We start from the raw sequence: 15,753 nt of genomic DNA, 5'->3' as shown, positions 1-15,753 counted from the left end.
GGGGTTATTATATGTATGAAAAGAAAATAAATATTTTTTTCCAAAGCTATAATATTTTTTCATTTTTTAGATGAGTTCATTACCGGAAAGTCTTTTTTAAAATTAACCCAAGAAGATTTCAACTTCTTAAAAATTAAAATGGGGCCGGCTAAAGAACTTTTGCAAATTATAAGCAGCAACAATTGTTTGATAGGTTGCTACACATTAAACCTAGAAGATGTCTCATTGATCAAAGGAGATCATGACGTTACTGATAAAAGTATGGACAAGAGAAAATATAATGATATATCAATGGATTTAAACTCAGCTGATGAAGCTAGTTCTTCACAGTTATCTGGTGATATTAAAAGAAGAAAAATGAGTTCCTTTTTGCCGGAATCGAAAGCATCATCTAATAACATGGAAACGTCGACTGAATTTTCTATTAACGGAAAATATAAAGATCATCCTAATAAGTATGCATTTTCGGTAAGTAAAATAAAGAATAAATTCCACATTTTTTTAAATAATGTTGCTTTAATTTCTTTCTTTAATTAATATCTATGTTTTCAGCGTTTTGCATCAATCGAAGAAACATTACTTAACCATAGCCAGGGTAAAGATCTTATAAATGCTGCCCAAAATATTTTTACTGAGATAGATCGGCGTGCTCTCATGAGAATTTTGGTATCGGAATGAATAGCAGTTCATAACAATGCGTAAGTATTATTAAATATTTATTAAATATTATTAAATATTTATTAAATATTATTAAAAAAATAAGTAAATATGTTTTTATTATGAAATAATATATTTTTATGTGATATAAATAGTTGTAATACATTATTTATTATTTTAGTTACCCACCTCACGAGGCTAAAATGGAAATGGCTAAAGCGATAGTGACTGAATTCCCATTGTTAAAAAACGAACAATCTCCTTTGGGTTACGTGAGTATCTAGTTATATATGTCAATTTTTAATGTATTAAAAATAATTAACCAGCTATTAATGTATGTCTTTTAAACTTGCAGGAGCACTATTATGACCCAAAAACAAAACTTGGTTTCATCTACTACCGCCTGCAAACTGTTCAAAAGAAATTGCCCAACGATCAGAAAAAATATTCCAGTAAAAAATCCAAAAGTGAAAAAACCATCGATTTATTTAATTTAACGTACTCAGAATTGTTGACTGATCAACAGCTGGTTGAAAAAGTAAGAAAAAAATCAATTTAAATTTTAAAATTTATATAGAAAACAGGCTTCTCACTCATCTACTGAAACCTACTAATTACTCCTTTTTTAAGATTAGGTACTATTTGGATACTTTTTTAAAATTTGTGACACTAAAAACTACTTTTTCCTATTTTTGACAATTTTCACGATTTTAAATTCGCTAATAGTTGGAATAAAGATTAAAAAAATTCTTCTTAGAAACAGTTAGAAAATTTTTTATAAAATTCTTTGACACAATTCAATTATTTAAAAAAATTTTTGAAAATCTTCTGCAAGAATTCAGTTATTTTAACAAATAATGGAATTTAAATATTTTTTATATCTATTACTTCATTTATAATTATATAGATATAGGTACAAATTTATATATTTTAATAAAATTTATCAAAAGAATTCAATTATTTATAAAAAATTTTAAAAGTTTTAATTAAAATTTAAAAAAAAAAAATATTTATTTAAATTTGTAATTAATGGAAAGTTTTGTCAAATTTAATTGAAATAAATTTTATGTCTTCAAAAATTTATTTTCTTACTTTTAAACATTATTTTGAAATATAATCGACTTTTTGAAGAATTCTAAAAAAGCATTTTTGATGGAAATCAGGAGAATGTCAAAAAAATACAGAATTAAAATTTTAATGAATTAAGTGCGAAGCCTGAGAAAAAACTTTAAAAAAATTTATTTTTGATAGATATCATGGATGCAACATAAATTTCCATCAAGTGACAATAAGCTGCCAATTAAACAATGTTTAAAAGACACTTTCACCAACAGAAGACAGTGGATAATTAAAAACGGCCCTTTTGCGAAAGATATCTTAGAAATGTATCCGAGAATCATTGATTATAATGGTGATATGGTAAAAGGAAATTTCGGACTAGTAGATTAAATATTCAAAGAAGTTTTTGCATTTCATAAGTTTCATATAATTTTTACTTTTCAGATAGATGCAGAATTTAATTTAATTTTTCCGGACGTAGACGTAGACTCATTTTTAATTTAATTTGAATCTTCATACTCATCAAAAATTATAAAATACGCAGAAGTGTGCCATTTGGATTTGCCGAAAGAAATAAGTGATATGAAGGACGGTAAGTTGCATAAAAATATTATTTTTTTATATTTAAAAGTTCTTAAAATTAATAATAAAAAATATATTATTTAAAGATAATCTAAAAGCATTGGTAATTTTATTAGTGCTGTTGCCTGTTGTCAACTTGTCAAAGTTCCAAAGAAAAACGAAAGGAAAGGAGGGTAACAGAGCTAAAAATGTTAGCTTACCTTAATCTGTCGCGATCGAACCTGTGAGTATAAGTAAATTAAATTTTATATTTATGATTTCTATATCACTATATTTTTTATTTATAATTTAAAAATTTTGTTACTAATACAAACATTTTTGCAGATGAATACGAATCTAGAGGATTATATAAAAGAAAGGAGGTGTTCGGGCTTTGTAGTCCATATCACATAAAGCAATAAAGAATCCTTATAATATTTTTTACTTTCTCTTTTTGAAAATAGTCTTGAAGATAAATGTAAAATTCTAAAGTTTGGTCTTAAAAATAGCCATATTTTCTACCACAGACGTTAGGAAAACTTTCGACAATGTAAACTAACAAATAGTTTTCTAATCCATTGCAATAACACTCTATTAGAATACTGAGTTGTTGGAACCCAAATTTGTACATCACCCGCAATAAACTTAATGTGTTTTCGAGCGATGGGATTAAGTTGTAAAAACCCTACGACTAAAGATTTTGACAAAAAACCCAAAATCATAAATTGTATGTCTGTCTCTGTCTATAACTGCTATCTCTTTTCATCCCTCCACTTTTTCTCAAAAACTCCCACCCTACAAATACCTGTAAAAACCTTTTTTCGTCAGTCTGCTGTAAGCCGTTTTACTTTAAAGTTCGATTTATTAAATGTTACTACTAATCACAAGTTATATTGTTTTCTTTGTCCTTACGTAACCTAAGAAATACACTCTTTATTAACTTAACGAGTGTGTGCATGATTTTATATTACTTTATTAAACACATGTACCAAGTCAATACAAAACAGGAGGAAAACTAGTACAGGCCCTGTTCAGCCTTATATTTTACTAATTGATGGGGAATGTCAAAACTTCTACGTTATCGTAGATGACTACCCCTGCAACGTTATAATAAGTCTGATATAATTTCAGCCTTTGACTTATTATTTAAAGTATACTACGTTTTAAACTTAGAGTATCCAATCAATTTGAAATTTTTTTTCAATTTTATTGAAACTTACGTTTTTAAAGTTAGTAAGATAACCGTAAGCAGTGTTGTAACATCACTCAACATAAACTTAAACAGCATTGCATAAGTGTTTCGCGCTTTAGAATGAGCTGAATTAAAAACTTATTGTTTCCTTTTAATTTGAAATACTTTATAGTCTTCAAATTTATGAATTTATGCTTTTCTTTTTCTCTTCTATATGTTGAAATATTTTCAAATGTTCAAATTCCAAAAATACAAGTAATACTACATAAATTACTTTAAACCAAAAATATCAATTTGAAATATCTTTCAAAATGTATAAATATATAATATTGTTATAACTATAAAAAGTTTGTGATAACGTTAACTTGAAAAATGTGATATTAAGAAACATATTTAGATATATAAAATACTATTTTTATGTATACGAAGTTAGATGAAGCTTCTTTAAACAAAAATATTTTATGTTAAGGGATAAAATTTAAAAGAAATCAACAAAAAATTGATTGTTAAACATCTTAAAATGTTTCATTATTCGTGAATAATTATAAAAAATTAATAACAAATAAATATTTTTTTCATTTAATATTGATCTTGATTATTTATTTCCATTCAAATAAGAAAATATATTTTAACTTATTCAATATGCGTAAATTCACTTATTCAATAAGTTAATATAATTCACTTATGAATGTGTGAATATTCACTTATTTCATATTTGAATATTCACTTATTCATAAGTGTATATGTACTTATTTTATAAGTGAATATAATTCATTTATTTGATGTGTGAATATTCACTTATTCTACGTGGAAGAGTTTTGAAACATGTAATAAGTGACACAGTTAAACGGGGGGTATCACTTTAACTCCAATTATAGGTGTTAAAATGAGGAGCAACAAATATAACACCAGAAAAATGAAAACACTCGACAATCATCATTTTCACACTACATTTCTAGTCATTTTAACAATTCTAAAGAGTAAACCTATCTTCAAACAATAAATTAAAAAAAAGAATGAAATTATGTATAAAACAAAAATATAACCAAATTAGTTGACAAGCCGAGAACGCAAATATTGAGTTCGAGAAAGACAGCAAATAACAGAGAAAAATAAAGATAACCAAATACAATACTAATTAGTAAATTCAAATTAAAAATATAATTCTACATATTAATAAAAAATATTCAATTTTTGTAAGTAAAAAAAATAGGCAACAGGTTAAACTAAATTTTATTCAATTTTACTGTTTAAAAAAATTAATTTTCATTACATTTTTCAGCTTTGTTAAAAAATATTTTATTTTTAAAAGAATAGGCGAGGGAAAATATTATTTTTTTATCTAATTTTACATCTTTTTTGAAAAATATTCAATTTTTGTAAGTATGGGAAAAGTATGGCAAAGTATGGGTGACGGATAAAAATTAACCTTATTTAAATTTTCCAGTTTTGTGAAAATATATTTTCTTTTTGCAAACTGTGGGAACAGCATATAAAAGTATAAGTGATAAAAAAATCAATTTTAAGTAACTTTTTCAGTTTTTAAAAATATTCATTTTGCAAAGTATGGAGTGAGATTGTCAAAATATAGGCGACGGGTTAAGGAGGATGGCGACTGTCTTTTCTGGGCAGGCGGCGAGAGGGGAATTCACATGCTTTTATATGGGATTAAAACTGCAAATACCAACTGTTTTAATATATATTTTATAAGTGAAATATGCAATACTTAATATATTAGACATAAAAAATAGTATTTTTAATAATTCCAATTCATTATTCTTAAAAAATATTTTAAAAAATAATTATTTAATTACGTAAAAAAAATTTTGTAAAAAAATTTTATGAGCATGGAGATCGTGACAACAGCGCATTCCATATGCATGCTAGAAACAGTGTTGGTAACACTGAATAAGATTTCATTCGTATATGATTACATTGCGACGTTGCCACGTTTCTGTGTATTATGTTAGAGAGGTTAGAAAATCTGTAATTTTACGTCAGTTTTAATGTTATTTCTAAAAATCAGGACAGTCGGTTTACTCAATTATTTTTTTAAATTATTCCAAAAGTATTAAACTTTAAAAGAGTATGATTTTTAAAAAAAGTTTAACTTTTTTACACAAGTTATTATCAAAATAGTGCACTTCACATAACACTCCCCGTAAGAGCCCATATAAAAACATGCAATTTCAACAATTAAATTCTCAAAAACGGGACAGTAAAAAATTTAAAAAAAAATTGTTCTATAATTTAGACATTCTTAACAACGAGTTTTTCCAAATTTCAAAAAATTCTTAACATTTTTATTTGAGTCACCATCCTCCTTAAACTAAATTTGATTAAATTTACGTTTTAATAAACTTAATTTTTATTACATTTTTCAGCGTTTTAAAATAATATTTCAATTTTTGAAAGTATGGGCGAGGGAAATATAATTTTTTATAAAAATTTTACAGATTTATTGAAAAATATTTAATTTTTGAAAGTATGGGATCCGTCTGTCAGAGTATGGGTGACAGGGAAAATTAATCTTTTTTGAATTTTTCAGTTTAAAAAAATTTCTTCTTCTTTTTCAAAGTGTGGGAAAAGTTAAGCAAAGTATGGGTGATAAAATAATTAATTTTTATTACATTTTTTTTGTTTTTTAAAAAAAATTCATTTTGCAAAGTATGGATCGAGATTGTCAAAATATAGGCGACGGGTTAAACTAAATTTCATTATATTTTACTTTTTTTAAAAATTAAACTTTTATTACATTTATCAGCGTTTTAAAATAATATTTAAATTTTTGAAAGTATGGTGGCAGAAAATATTATATTTTATCAAAATTTTACAGCTTTATTGAAAAATATTTAATTTTTGAAAGTATGGGAACCGTCTGTTAAAGTTTGGGTGACGGGAATAATTAATCTTATATTTAAATTTTTCAGTTTAAAAAAAAATTAATTTTCATTAATTTTTTTGTTTAAAAAAAATGATTTTGCAAATTATGGACAGAGATTGTTAAAATATAGATGACGAGAAAAACTTATTTTTTTTAAATTTTACTACGTTTTAAAAAAATTAATTTTTATTAAATTTTTGAGCTTTTTAACCCCGACACCCATATTCTAGCTTTTTACTCTAATATTTCGGTTAAATTCTTAAAAATTGAACATGTGTTGATATTGGACGGTACATTTTGTACTTAAATTTATGTTTCGTGAGTGACATTAGTCTGCCAAGTGTCTTTGTGTATTTGATAACTTTATGAAGTTGTCGGTGAAAAATTTCTGCTTGTCTGACACCCAGTTTTTGGTTTGAGGTAATTTCAGTAGTTTTAAAAAACTCTTTTTTAATTATTAAAATTAAATAAATCATTATGAAACCTATTTTCCTTCAAAATAGATGTACTGAGCTAGATTAGATAATTTTTCCAAAAGATAATATCATATTCCAGCTTGGAGAACACACTTAAAAGTCTCCGGGTGTCGCACACCCAGTGTGCGGTTTAAGGATGGAATCGTCAGTGTGCGGTTTAAGGGTTAAAATAAAATTTTAATTTTGGAAGTATACGAGAAGGAAAATATTATTTTTTATAAAAAATAATTTTTATAGCTTTTTAAAAAAATCTTTTTATTTTTCAAAGTATGGGAAAAGTCTATCAAGGTATGGGTGACAGGAAAAATAATTTTTATAAAACTTTACACCCTTTTAAAAATTACTTTTTTCCGTCACCCATACTTTAAAGGTCTCTTCTCATACTTTGTATATAAAAAAAAGTTTTCTATGAACGCTGAAATGTTTTTCATAAACTTTAACCGTTGCCCATACTTTGATATCCTTTTTCCTACTTTTTAAAATTAGAAATTTTTTTTATAGAGCTGTAAAATTGAATAAAAATTAATTTTTTTCGTCGCCCATATTTCGACTATAAAAAGATTTTTTTAAAAAACATATATGTTACATGAAATAACATACGTATGTTACCCCCACTCTCGAAAAATACATGGATGTAACAATGTAAAGACGTAATATACTAGGTAACATACAGTAACAAACACAGGTAACATACATGAAGTATGTTACGTAAACATCCCTGGTAACTTTCCTAAAACTTTCCCGTACCAGACCTCATTTTAACAGCATGTGATTGTTACAGAATTCAATGTTAATTTTCTCAACCACTTTTCTCTTAATATATTAAATAAATTAAGCTAGTTTTTTGCGAATAACTCTAAAATATCATAAAGAAGGGCAGTGATGTGAAAAAGTTTTAATATTTTTAAAATTATTTATTAAAAAATAACTTTAAAATTATCAGTTCTCAAAATCAGTTTTAATCAATTTCTCGTCTTTTCCGATTTCAAAGTATTTTTTATAATTTATTTTAGAATTATTAAAACTTTTGCACATTTCTGCTCTTCTTTATTATATTTTAGAGTTATTCACAAAAAACTAGCTTAATTTATTTAATATCACAGGCACACAAAAAAAAAAGTTTCGTGGCCGAGACACTACAGTAGTATATTCCCATGTATTTTTGGCCGCTGAATCCGAATCTGAAGTCCGAATGCTCAAATTGGTTCTTTTTTTTGAGTTATACTCAAAAAACGACTCGAAACACGAATTTGAACCAAAAAAATTAAAAAATTTTTTTGTGACATGACAATAGCATATTTCCATGTATTTTTTCCCGCTGAATCCGGATTCGAAGTCAGAATTGACAGATGTGCTCAAAATTATGAGCTAAACTCAAAAAACGACTCAAAAAACCGAATTAAAATGACGAAAATGAAAAATTTTTTCTGTGACACTGCAAAAGTATATTCCTATGTATTTTTTCACGCTAAATCCGAATTCGAAGTCAAAATAGACAGATTTGCTCAAAATTTTGAGATAAACTCAAAAAAAGACTCAAAAAACCGAATTAAGATGAAAAAAATTTTTTATGACACTACACTACTATATTCCCATGTACTTTTTTTCGCTGAATCCAAATTCGCAGTCAGAATTGACAGATTTGCTCAAAATTTTGAGATAAGCTCAAAGAATTAATTAGAAAAGCGATTTAAAATAAAGAAATGGAAATATTTTGCTATGACACTACATTACAGTATTTCCATATATTTTTACACTCGGATCTCGCATTTGAAGTCAGAATTATTCTAATGGCTCAAAATTTTGAGACACACAAGAAAATCTGTTAAGTTACAAAAATTAAAGTCAAGAAACTCTTCTTTTCTTGCTAGTACACTACATTAGTATATTCTCATGTTTTTACATCTGCTTCTAAATTCAAAGTTAAAATTATTAAATTGGCTCAAAATTTTAAGTTAAATCCAAAAATGCTCAAAATTTAATTTAATGCAAAAGAGTTCATTTTTTTGGTATTCGGTAGTGTATTCTCATGAATTTTATATACGCTGAATACAAATTCGAAGTTAGAATTATCAGAATGACATAAAATTTTTTAGAACTCAAACCCTGGTTACAGGTACAAGCATGCATGTTTTTGAGCACTTTTAATGAAATCAAAAATTTTGAGCCACTTTGAAAATTCTGACTTTGGAATCACAGTGAAAAAATACATGGGAATACACTAGTGTAGTGTCATAGCAAAAAATTTCCTTTATTCATATTAAATTACATTTTTATCAGTTTTTTGAGTATATCTTAAAATTTTGAGCAAATCAGTCATAAATCTGTCAATTCTGACTTTAAATGCGAGATCCGATATGGAAATACTGTAATGTAGTGTCATAGCAAAAAATTTCCATTTCTTTATTTTAAATCGCTTTTTTTATCAGTTCTTTGAGCTTATCTCAAAATTTTGAGCAAATCTGTCAATTCTGACTGCGAATTCGGATTCAGCGGGAAAAAGTACATAGGAATATAGTAGTGTAGTGTCATAAAAAATTTTTTACATTCTCATCATATGAGAAAGTATTAGTTTTGGTCGAAAATTGACTTTCGCTAATTTCATGAAATCTCGACGTTTTGGGGTCCCCTGAGTCCGAAAAACATGGTCTAAAAAAAGTGTCTGCCCGTATGTCTGTCTTCGTGTCTGTCTGTAGACACAATGGTGTCCCTACGATAACTCTTGAAAAACTTATTGCATCAACTTGCAACTTTGTATGCACAAAGTTAGTGTTAAAATACAGATCGAGTTCGTTAGCCAGCAATTTTCGTCAAAAACTACGCAAACTATAGTAGTTTCAAAATTTTGAAAATTCAATTTTTTCAAATTTCATTATTTTTAACTTTATATTACTTTAGATTAAACAAATACAAACAACTTTTCTCTACAACATTTTTTCATAGAAAGTCAAATTTCGAAGTTATAGGCTCTTAAATAGTAAAAAAATACTCAAAAATTCTAAAATAAAGCTAAAAATCAAAATTTCTCAAAGAGAAAAAAATTATTACATTAATTTCCACATATTCTCACCCCATTGTACTCAAAAAATGCTCACATTAACCAAAAACTAGTAATTTCCGGAAAAACCACAGTATATATATATTTTTTATCATTTTTTTAACAAAAAATCCATATTTCGACTCAATTATCTCCAAAACTATTGCCTATGGGAGCTTGCTGCCAGAGACTTTTTTTCTCGTCTTACCATCAGCTACAACTTTGCTGTTGACAACTTTTCACTAAACTTAAAACTTTTCGACTTATTTGCAAAAAACTAATTTTTTATTACATTCTCATCATATGAGAAAGTATTAGTTTTGGTCGAAAATTGACTTTCGCTAATTTCATGAAATCTCGACGTTTTGGGGTCCCCTGAGTCCGAAAAACATGGTCTAAAAAAAGTGTCTGCCCGTATGTCTGTCTTCGTGTCTGTCTGTAGACACAATGGTGTCCCTACGATAACTCTTGAAAAACTTATTGCATCAACTTGCAACTTTGTATGCACAAAGTTAGTGTTAAAATACAGATCGAGTTCGTTAGCCAGCAATTTTCGTCGAAAACTACGCAAACTACAGTAGTTTCAAAATTTTGAAAATTCAATTTTTTCAAATTTCATTATTTTTAACTTTATATTACTTTAGATTAGACAAATACAAACAACTTTTCTCTACAACATTTTTTCATAGAAAGTCAAATTTCGAAGTTATAGGCTCTTAAATAGTAAAAAAATACTCAAAAATTCTAAAATAAAGCTAAAAATCAAAATTTCTCAAAGAGAAAAAAATTATTACATTAATTTCCACATATTCTCACCCCATTGTACTCAAAAAATGCTAACATTAACCAAAAACTAGTAATTTCCGGAAAAACCACCGTATATATATATTTTTTATCATTTTTTTAACAAAAAATCCATATTTCGACTCAATTATCTCCAAAACTATTGCCTATGGGAGCTTGCTGCCAAAGACTTTTTTTCTCGTCTTACCATCAGCTACAACTTTGCTGTTGACAACTTTTCACTAAACTTAAAACTTTTCGACTTATTTGCAAAAAACTAATTTTTTATTACATTCTCATCATATGAGAAAGTATTAGTTTTGGTCGAAAATTGACTTTCGCTAATTTCATGAAATCTCGACGTTTTGGGGTCCCCTGAGTCCGAAAAACATGGTCTAAAAAAAGTGTCTGCCCGTATGTCTGTCTTCGTGTCTGTCTGTAGACACAATGGTGTCCCTACGATAACTCTTGAAAAACTTATTGCATCAACTTGCAACTTTGTATGCACAAAGTTAGAGTAGGTAAGCAGGGAGGGTTCTAACTCAAGATCCCTGCACCGACATGTTACCGACACTTTTAGCCCAGACTCAAACCACTTAGCCAAGACTCAAACCCTTGTGGGGGGGGTATTCAGACTGTTATGCTGAGCCAGATATGACGTCATACTTCCTAGAATTTTCGGGGGGGGGGGATATTGAGATCATGATGCGAATGTGATTCTTGGAATTTATCTAATTTCTTGGAATTATAAAACAATCCTAGAATTTGATGACACATTATCATTGGTATTTCCTGTTTTTGTTTTTTTACAGGGTGCATTCTTTAACGATGACGCATAATTTCTTTGTTTTTCGCAAAATAGGGTTGATGACTCAGAGTTTTGGAATTTTTTATTGATGACTCATTTCCTGTTTTTGTTTTTTACATGGTGCATTCTTTAACGATGACGCATAATTTCTTTGTTTTTCGCAAAATAGGGTTGATGACTCAGAGTTTTGGAATTTTTTATGGATGACTCATTATCATTGGTATTTCCTGTTTTTGTTTTTACTTATTTTATTCTTGGAATTATTATTTTCGTCTAAATATTGCAAATCACTGTTTATTAGATTCTTATCTAAGGAATTTTTACAAACATTTTTGGTTCTTTTCATAAGAATGCTTTTGATCTTACCGAAATTCCAAGAAATCTATAATTAACTTGAAGGTCAAATAGGTCATATCTCATGTATATAAAGAGGGCAATTTTTATAAACGAAATCATTCCTGCAGTTTAAGTTGGTTAATGAACATATTAGCAGAACAACGTCGTGAAATTCAAGTGCGCTTGAACAAATTAATTCAAGAAATACATAAAGTTAAAAGTTTAATTGAAGCATGGTCGCAGTTAAATATTTTAATAAAAAAATTTGAAAATTTAAATTTAAGTGATGAAAATGAATTTCGATAAATTAAACAAAGCAAGCAAAGTCTTGGTCACCAAAACAACAAAGGAGTTAACCATCGATGCATTCTATAAAGTAACAGACATTCGAAAAATTGATACGAAATTTGGTCCGAAAATTGTTGCTGAAATAAATAATGAATTTAACATTTTCCTACCACCAAGAATGCTAAAAATATTTGAAGAGGATGCAAATCATTTCAACAGTCTAAAAGCTGAAGCTGTCAGAGGTGGTGTATATTTAAGAAATCGTGGAGGACCTTACAATCAGATAGAGTTTGTTCCTGAGGGAGTTGACCAGTAGAAGACATAAAATGTCATATTTACCATGTGGAGAAATGTTATTATCAAAAATTTACAACTTGAATCCATCATTTACAAAGCAAGTTGTCGTTGGAGCAGAACTAGACATAAATGGGAAAATAATACCTAAAATTCAACTAAGAAGCAGCCATCCACGAGTATCATTGTCTTTGGAGCTTCAAGAATGGCGCCTATTGTGTGATGCAGTAAAACATATAATGCGATTTTTCAACGGAGATTGTGATGCATCAGTGCTGGATTGTGAAACGTTTACAATACGTTTTAGTGTTACATATCGTTTAATATCAATTGAGCGTTTAGATCAATCATTTACATTTAGTGAAACTTCATTTGCAATATTTAATGAACTTATTCCTTGTGTCGAACAAAAATATGTAGAACTATCAAAATTCAATTTGCAGTATAGTAAAGATATAATTGTAAAGTTTATTGCAGAATTAATCTTTAAAAATAATGTAAAGTCTACAAAACATGCCACGGATTTTATTAAAAAACATTACAGTAGAATACTTCAAAAAGTGATGGGAAGAACTAATGTTTTAAATTTAGAGACATTATTGCTGGAACTTGTCACATTTCACTGTAAACAAATATCAAATGAAGCTATTCAACAAATATCAAATATTCAATATATCAATGGTAAATTATTGTAAAGAGAGGATAAATAAATACAAAAATGCATACAATTCAATTTATTTTTATTTTAACCTTTCTTAAATACATTATAATTCAGATTCGTTTATCCAACTGTTATGAGAATTATCAAAACCCAACCATTTTACAAATACATTAGATCCTCGTTTTTTAATACTTTTTCAACTAAATATACATCTGGATATTTAACTTTAGAAAGTTCTTGCTCGTAAAAGCATCCACTTATTAGATTTTCCTGATAATCCTTTAAGACATATGTTATTGGATTAGTATTTTTTACATCGCTTATAGTAAATATTTCTGTAGTCCAATTTGGTGTATAACCTTTCTCAAAAACATGTTTAACTTTACTTATACGTACTCTATCTCCAACTTTAAATTTCTTATTATATTGCCTGTTTACTGCAACTTTTTTAAATACATTAAACAACAAATTATTTTCATTTTCAGCATTTACATCTATTGGTTTCATTTTTATTGTTCGATGTTTACTATTATTATACGCATTAACTAAATCACTTAATATATCTATCCATTTGTAATTACCGCGTAAACTAAATTGCATCCACATTTTATTCTTCAAAGTACGATTAAATCGTTCACAAATTGACGCTTTCAAATTACTATGAGTAGAATACAAATTAATGTTATAATTTTTAATAAGATTTTCAAAATGTGAATTATAAAATTCTTTTCTTTTATCTACTTGCAAATTTTTCGGTATGCGTTTTTTAATTAAAATAGATTTCATTGCCGCAGTCACATCTTCACCTTTTTTAGACTTTACTGGAACAGCCCAGGCAAACTTTGAAAATGTATCAATGACGGTTAACAGGTACTTGTAACCTTTATTTTCTCTCGCATAAGGTTGCATTTCAACAAGATCAGCTTGCCAAGTCTCGTCAAAACCTCGAATGTCAACACTTCTTCGCTTATAATTTTTTCTCGCTGGTTTATGTAACTCTTTCACCAACTGTAGTTTTTGATCCTCCATTGCTAATTACCTTCAAGTGTGCGCAGTCTGCTGTCTAATTGTAAAATAATGTCTTTGTTGGTAGACATCATCTCTATATTTCTTTCAATACTGATTCTTAGATTTTCAAAATATTTTTTTATCAAATCTTCTAAATCTAAAATCTTTACTACATTGTCATTTACATCATTTCTCACGGAACCGATTACATCATAGATGGCGTTCGTTTTAGATTCAATAACTTTGTTTACAGTATTCAAGTTTACTGCATCACCGTTGCTCTCGGCATCAGCTACGTTACAAAGTTTCTTATTTTCAATAGTAAAATCTCCTTCAGCAGTCAACTTAAAACCAAGTCCTGGTGGACCTCGATTTGAAGTTTCTGTGCTTTTAAACTGACGTCCGAATACTGACGTCTGAAAACTGACGTCGATACTTATCATGAAAATGATAAAAATTTCTACAACTGTTAATTAATAAACAATTCCAGCTTCTCTCAACTCTTCAATAATTGATATAATCTTATTATTATGACTGGGATTTCCAGCTGCTTGAGATGCCAAGAGCAATCTTAAACGATCAACCAATTCATTAGGATCATCCCAATAAACATAATCAATTTTTGCATCTTCTTGTTGAGTCATATATTCTGGAATTAAACCTTTACCAGAATGTACTGCTATATAGTTTAGATATTTTAAACTCTTTTTATCTCTAACAGCGCCATCTGCTTTGTAATATTTTCTATGAGCATTAGTTGATATTACAATATTTTTATAATTTTCCCGATCAACTACACTTAAAACAGCTTCTTCTGGAACTTTTTTGAATAAAAGCTCAAGTAAACCTTTCGTTGCAGGATATGTTTTATTACCTACACTAATATTATTTTGTTCAAAATTTATTCCTGAATTACCAATCATTAATTGCCCTTTAGATAATTTACGAACTCCATATGAAGGATCTAAATCTTTTCCCTTTTCATCCAACATTTGAAGATATAAAATAGCACCATCTTTCTCTGATTTATCTCCATCTCCATTATCATCTCCATCATCATCACCGTTATCGTCATCATCAGCAGCTGTTGCAAATGATAAGTCATCTCTTAAAAATGAATCATTCTCTCTCTTAACTTCTTGATCTTCTTCAAACTCTAAAGGAAGGTCTCCCTCTCTTTCAATTTTTACTGGTCGAATTTGTTTGACAATTTCAATGTCGTCAACTAATTTCTGAATTGGTGTCACTATAGGTTTAAAGGTATTATTTAAAGTCTGTTCAATTTCTTCCTTGCCCAATTTCATCAGTCTATGCTTTCGTCGAATAGCATCACTGGCTTTTGCAATTTGACCAAGAATATCTTTTTGTTTTCGCAAATGTTTCAAGTGTGTAGAAGTCATGTTGATTGACCAATGTCTTGAATGAAACTGTTTATAACGAATATCATTTCTCTAATTTTATAAAACAATCAAAACACTTTCTATATCTGCCTTCATTGATATCACGATCTTTATCAATCACTATAAAATCATGCTTATTTTTCCAACAAGAGTTGCAAAGTTTTTTAAATTCCATAAATGTCATATCAGTATTTACATGATCATCATAAATATGTCTAAGATTCATTTCATCTTGTTTGAATAAAACTAGTAAATTAACATTGTCACGTATTAAATGTTTTGGAATGCGCGCATATGTTTGACATAAAT

This window comes from Leptopilina heterotoma, unplaced genomic scaffold (genome assembly GCF_015476425.1).
Source record: "Leptopilina heterotoma isolate Lh14 unplaced genomic scaffold, ASM1547642v1 Lhet_26, whole genome shotgun sequence".
NCBI classification, from domain to species: domain Eukaryota; kingdom Metazoa; phylum Arthropoda; class Insecta; order Hymenoptera; family Figitidae; genus Leptopilina; species Leptopilina heterotoma.
The sequence above is the reverse complement of the archived record's forward strand: the minus strand, read 5'-3'. Positions refer to the sequence as shown.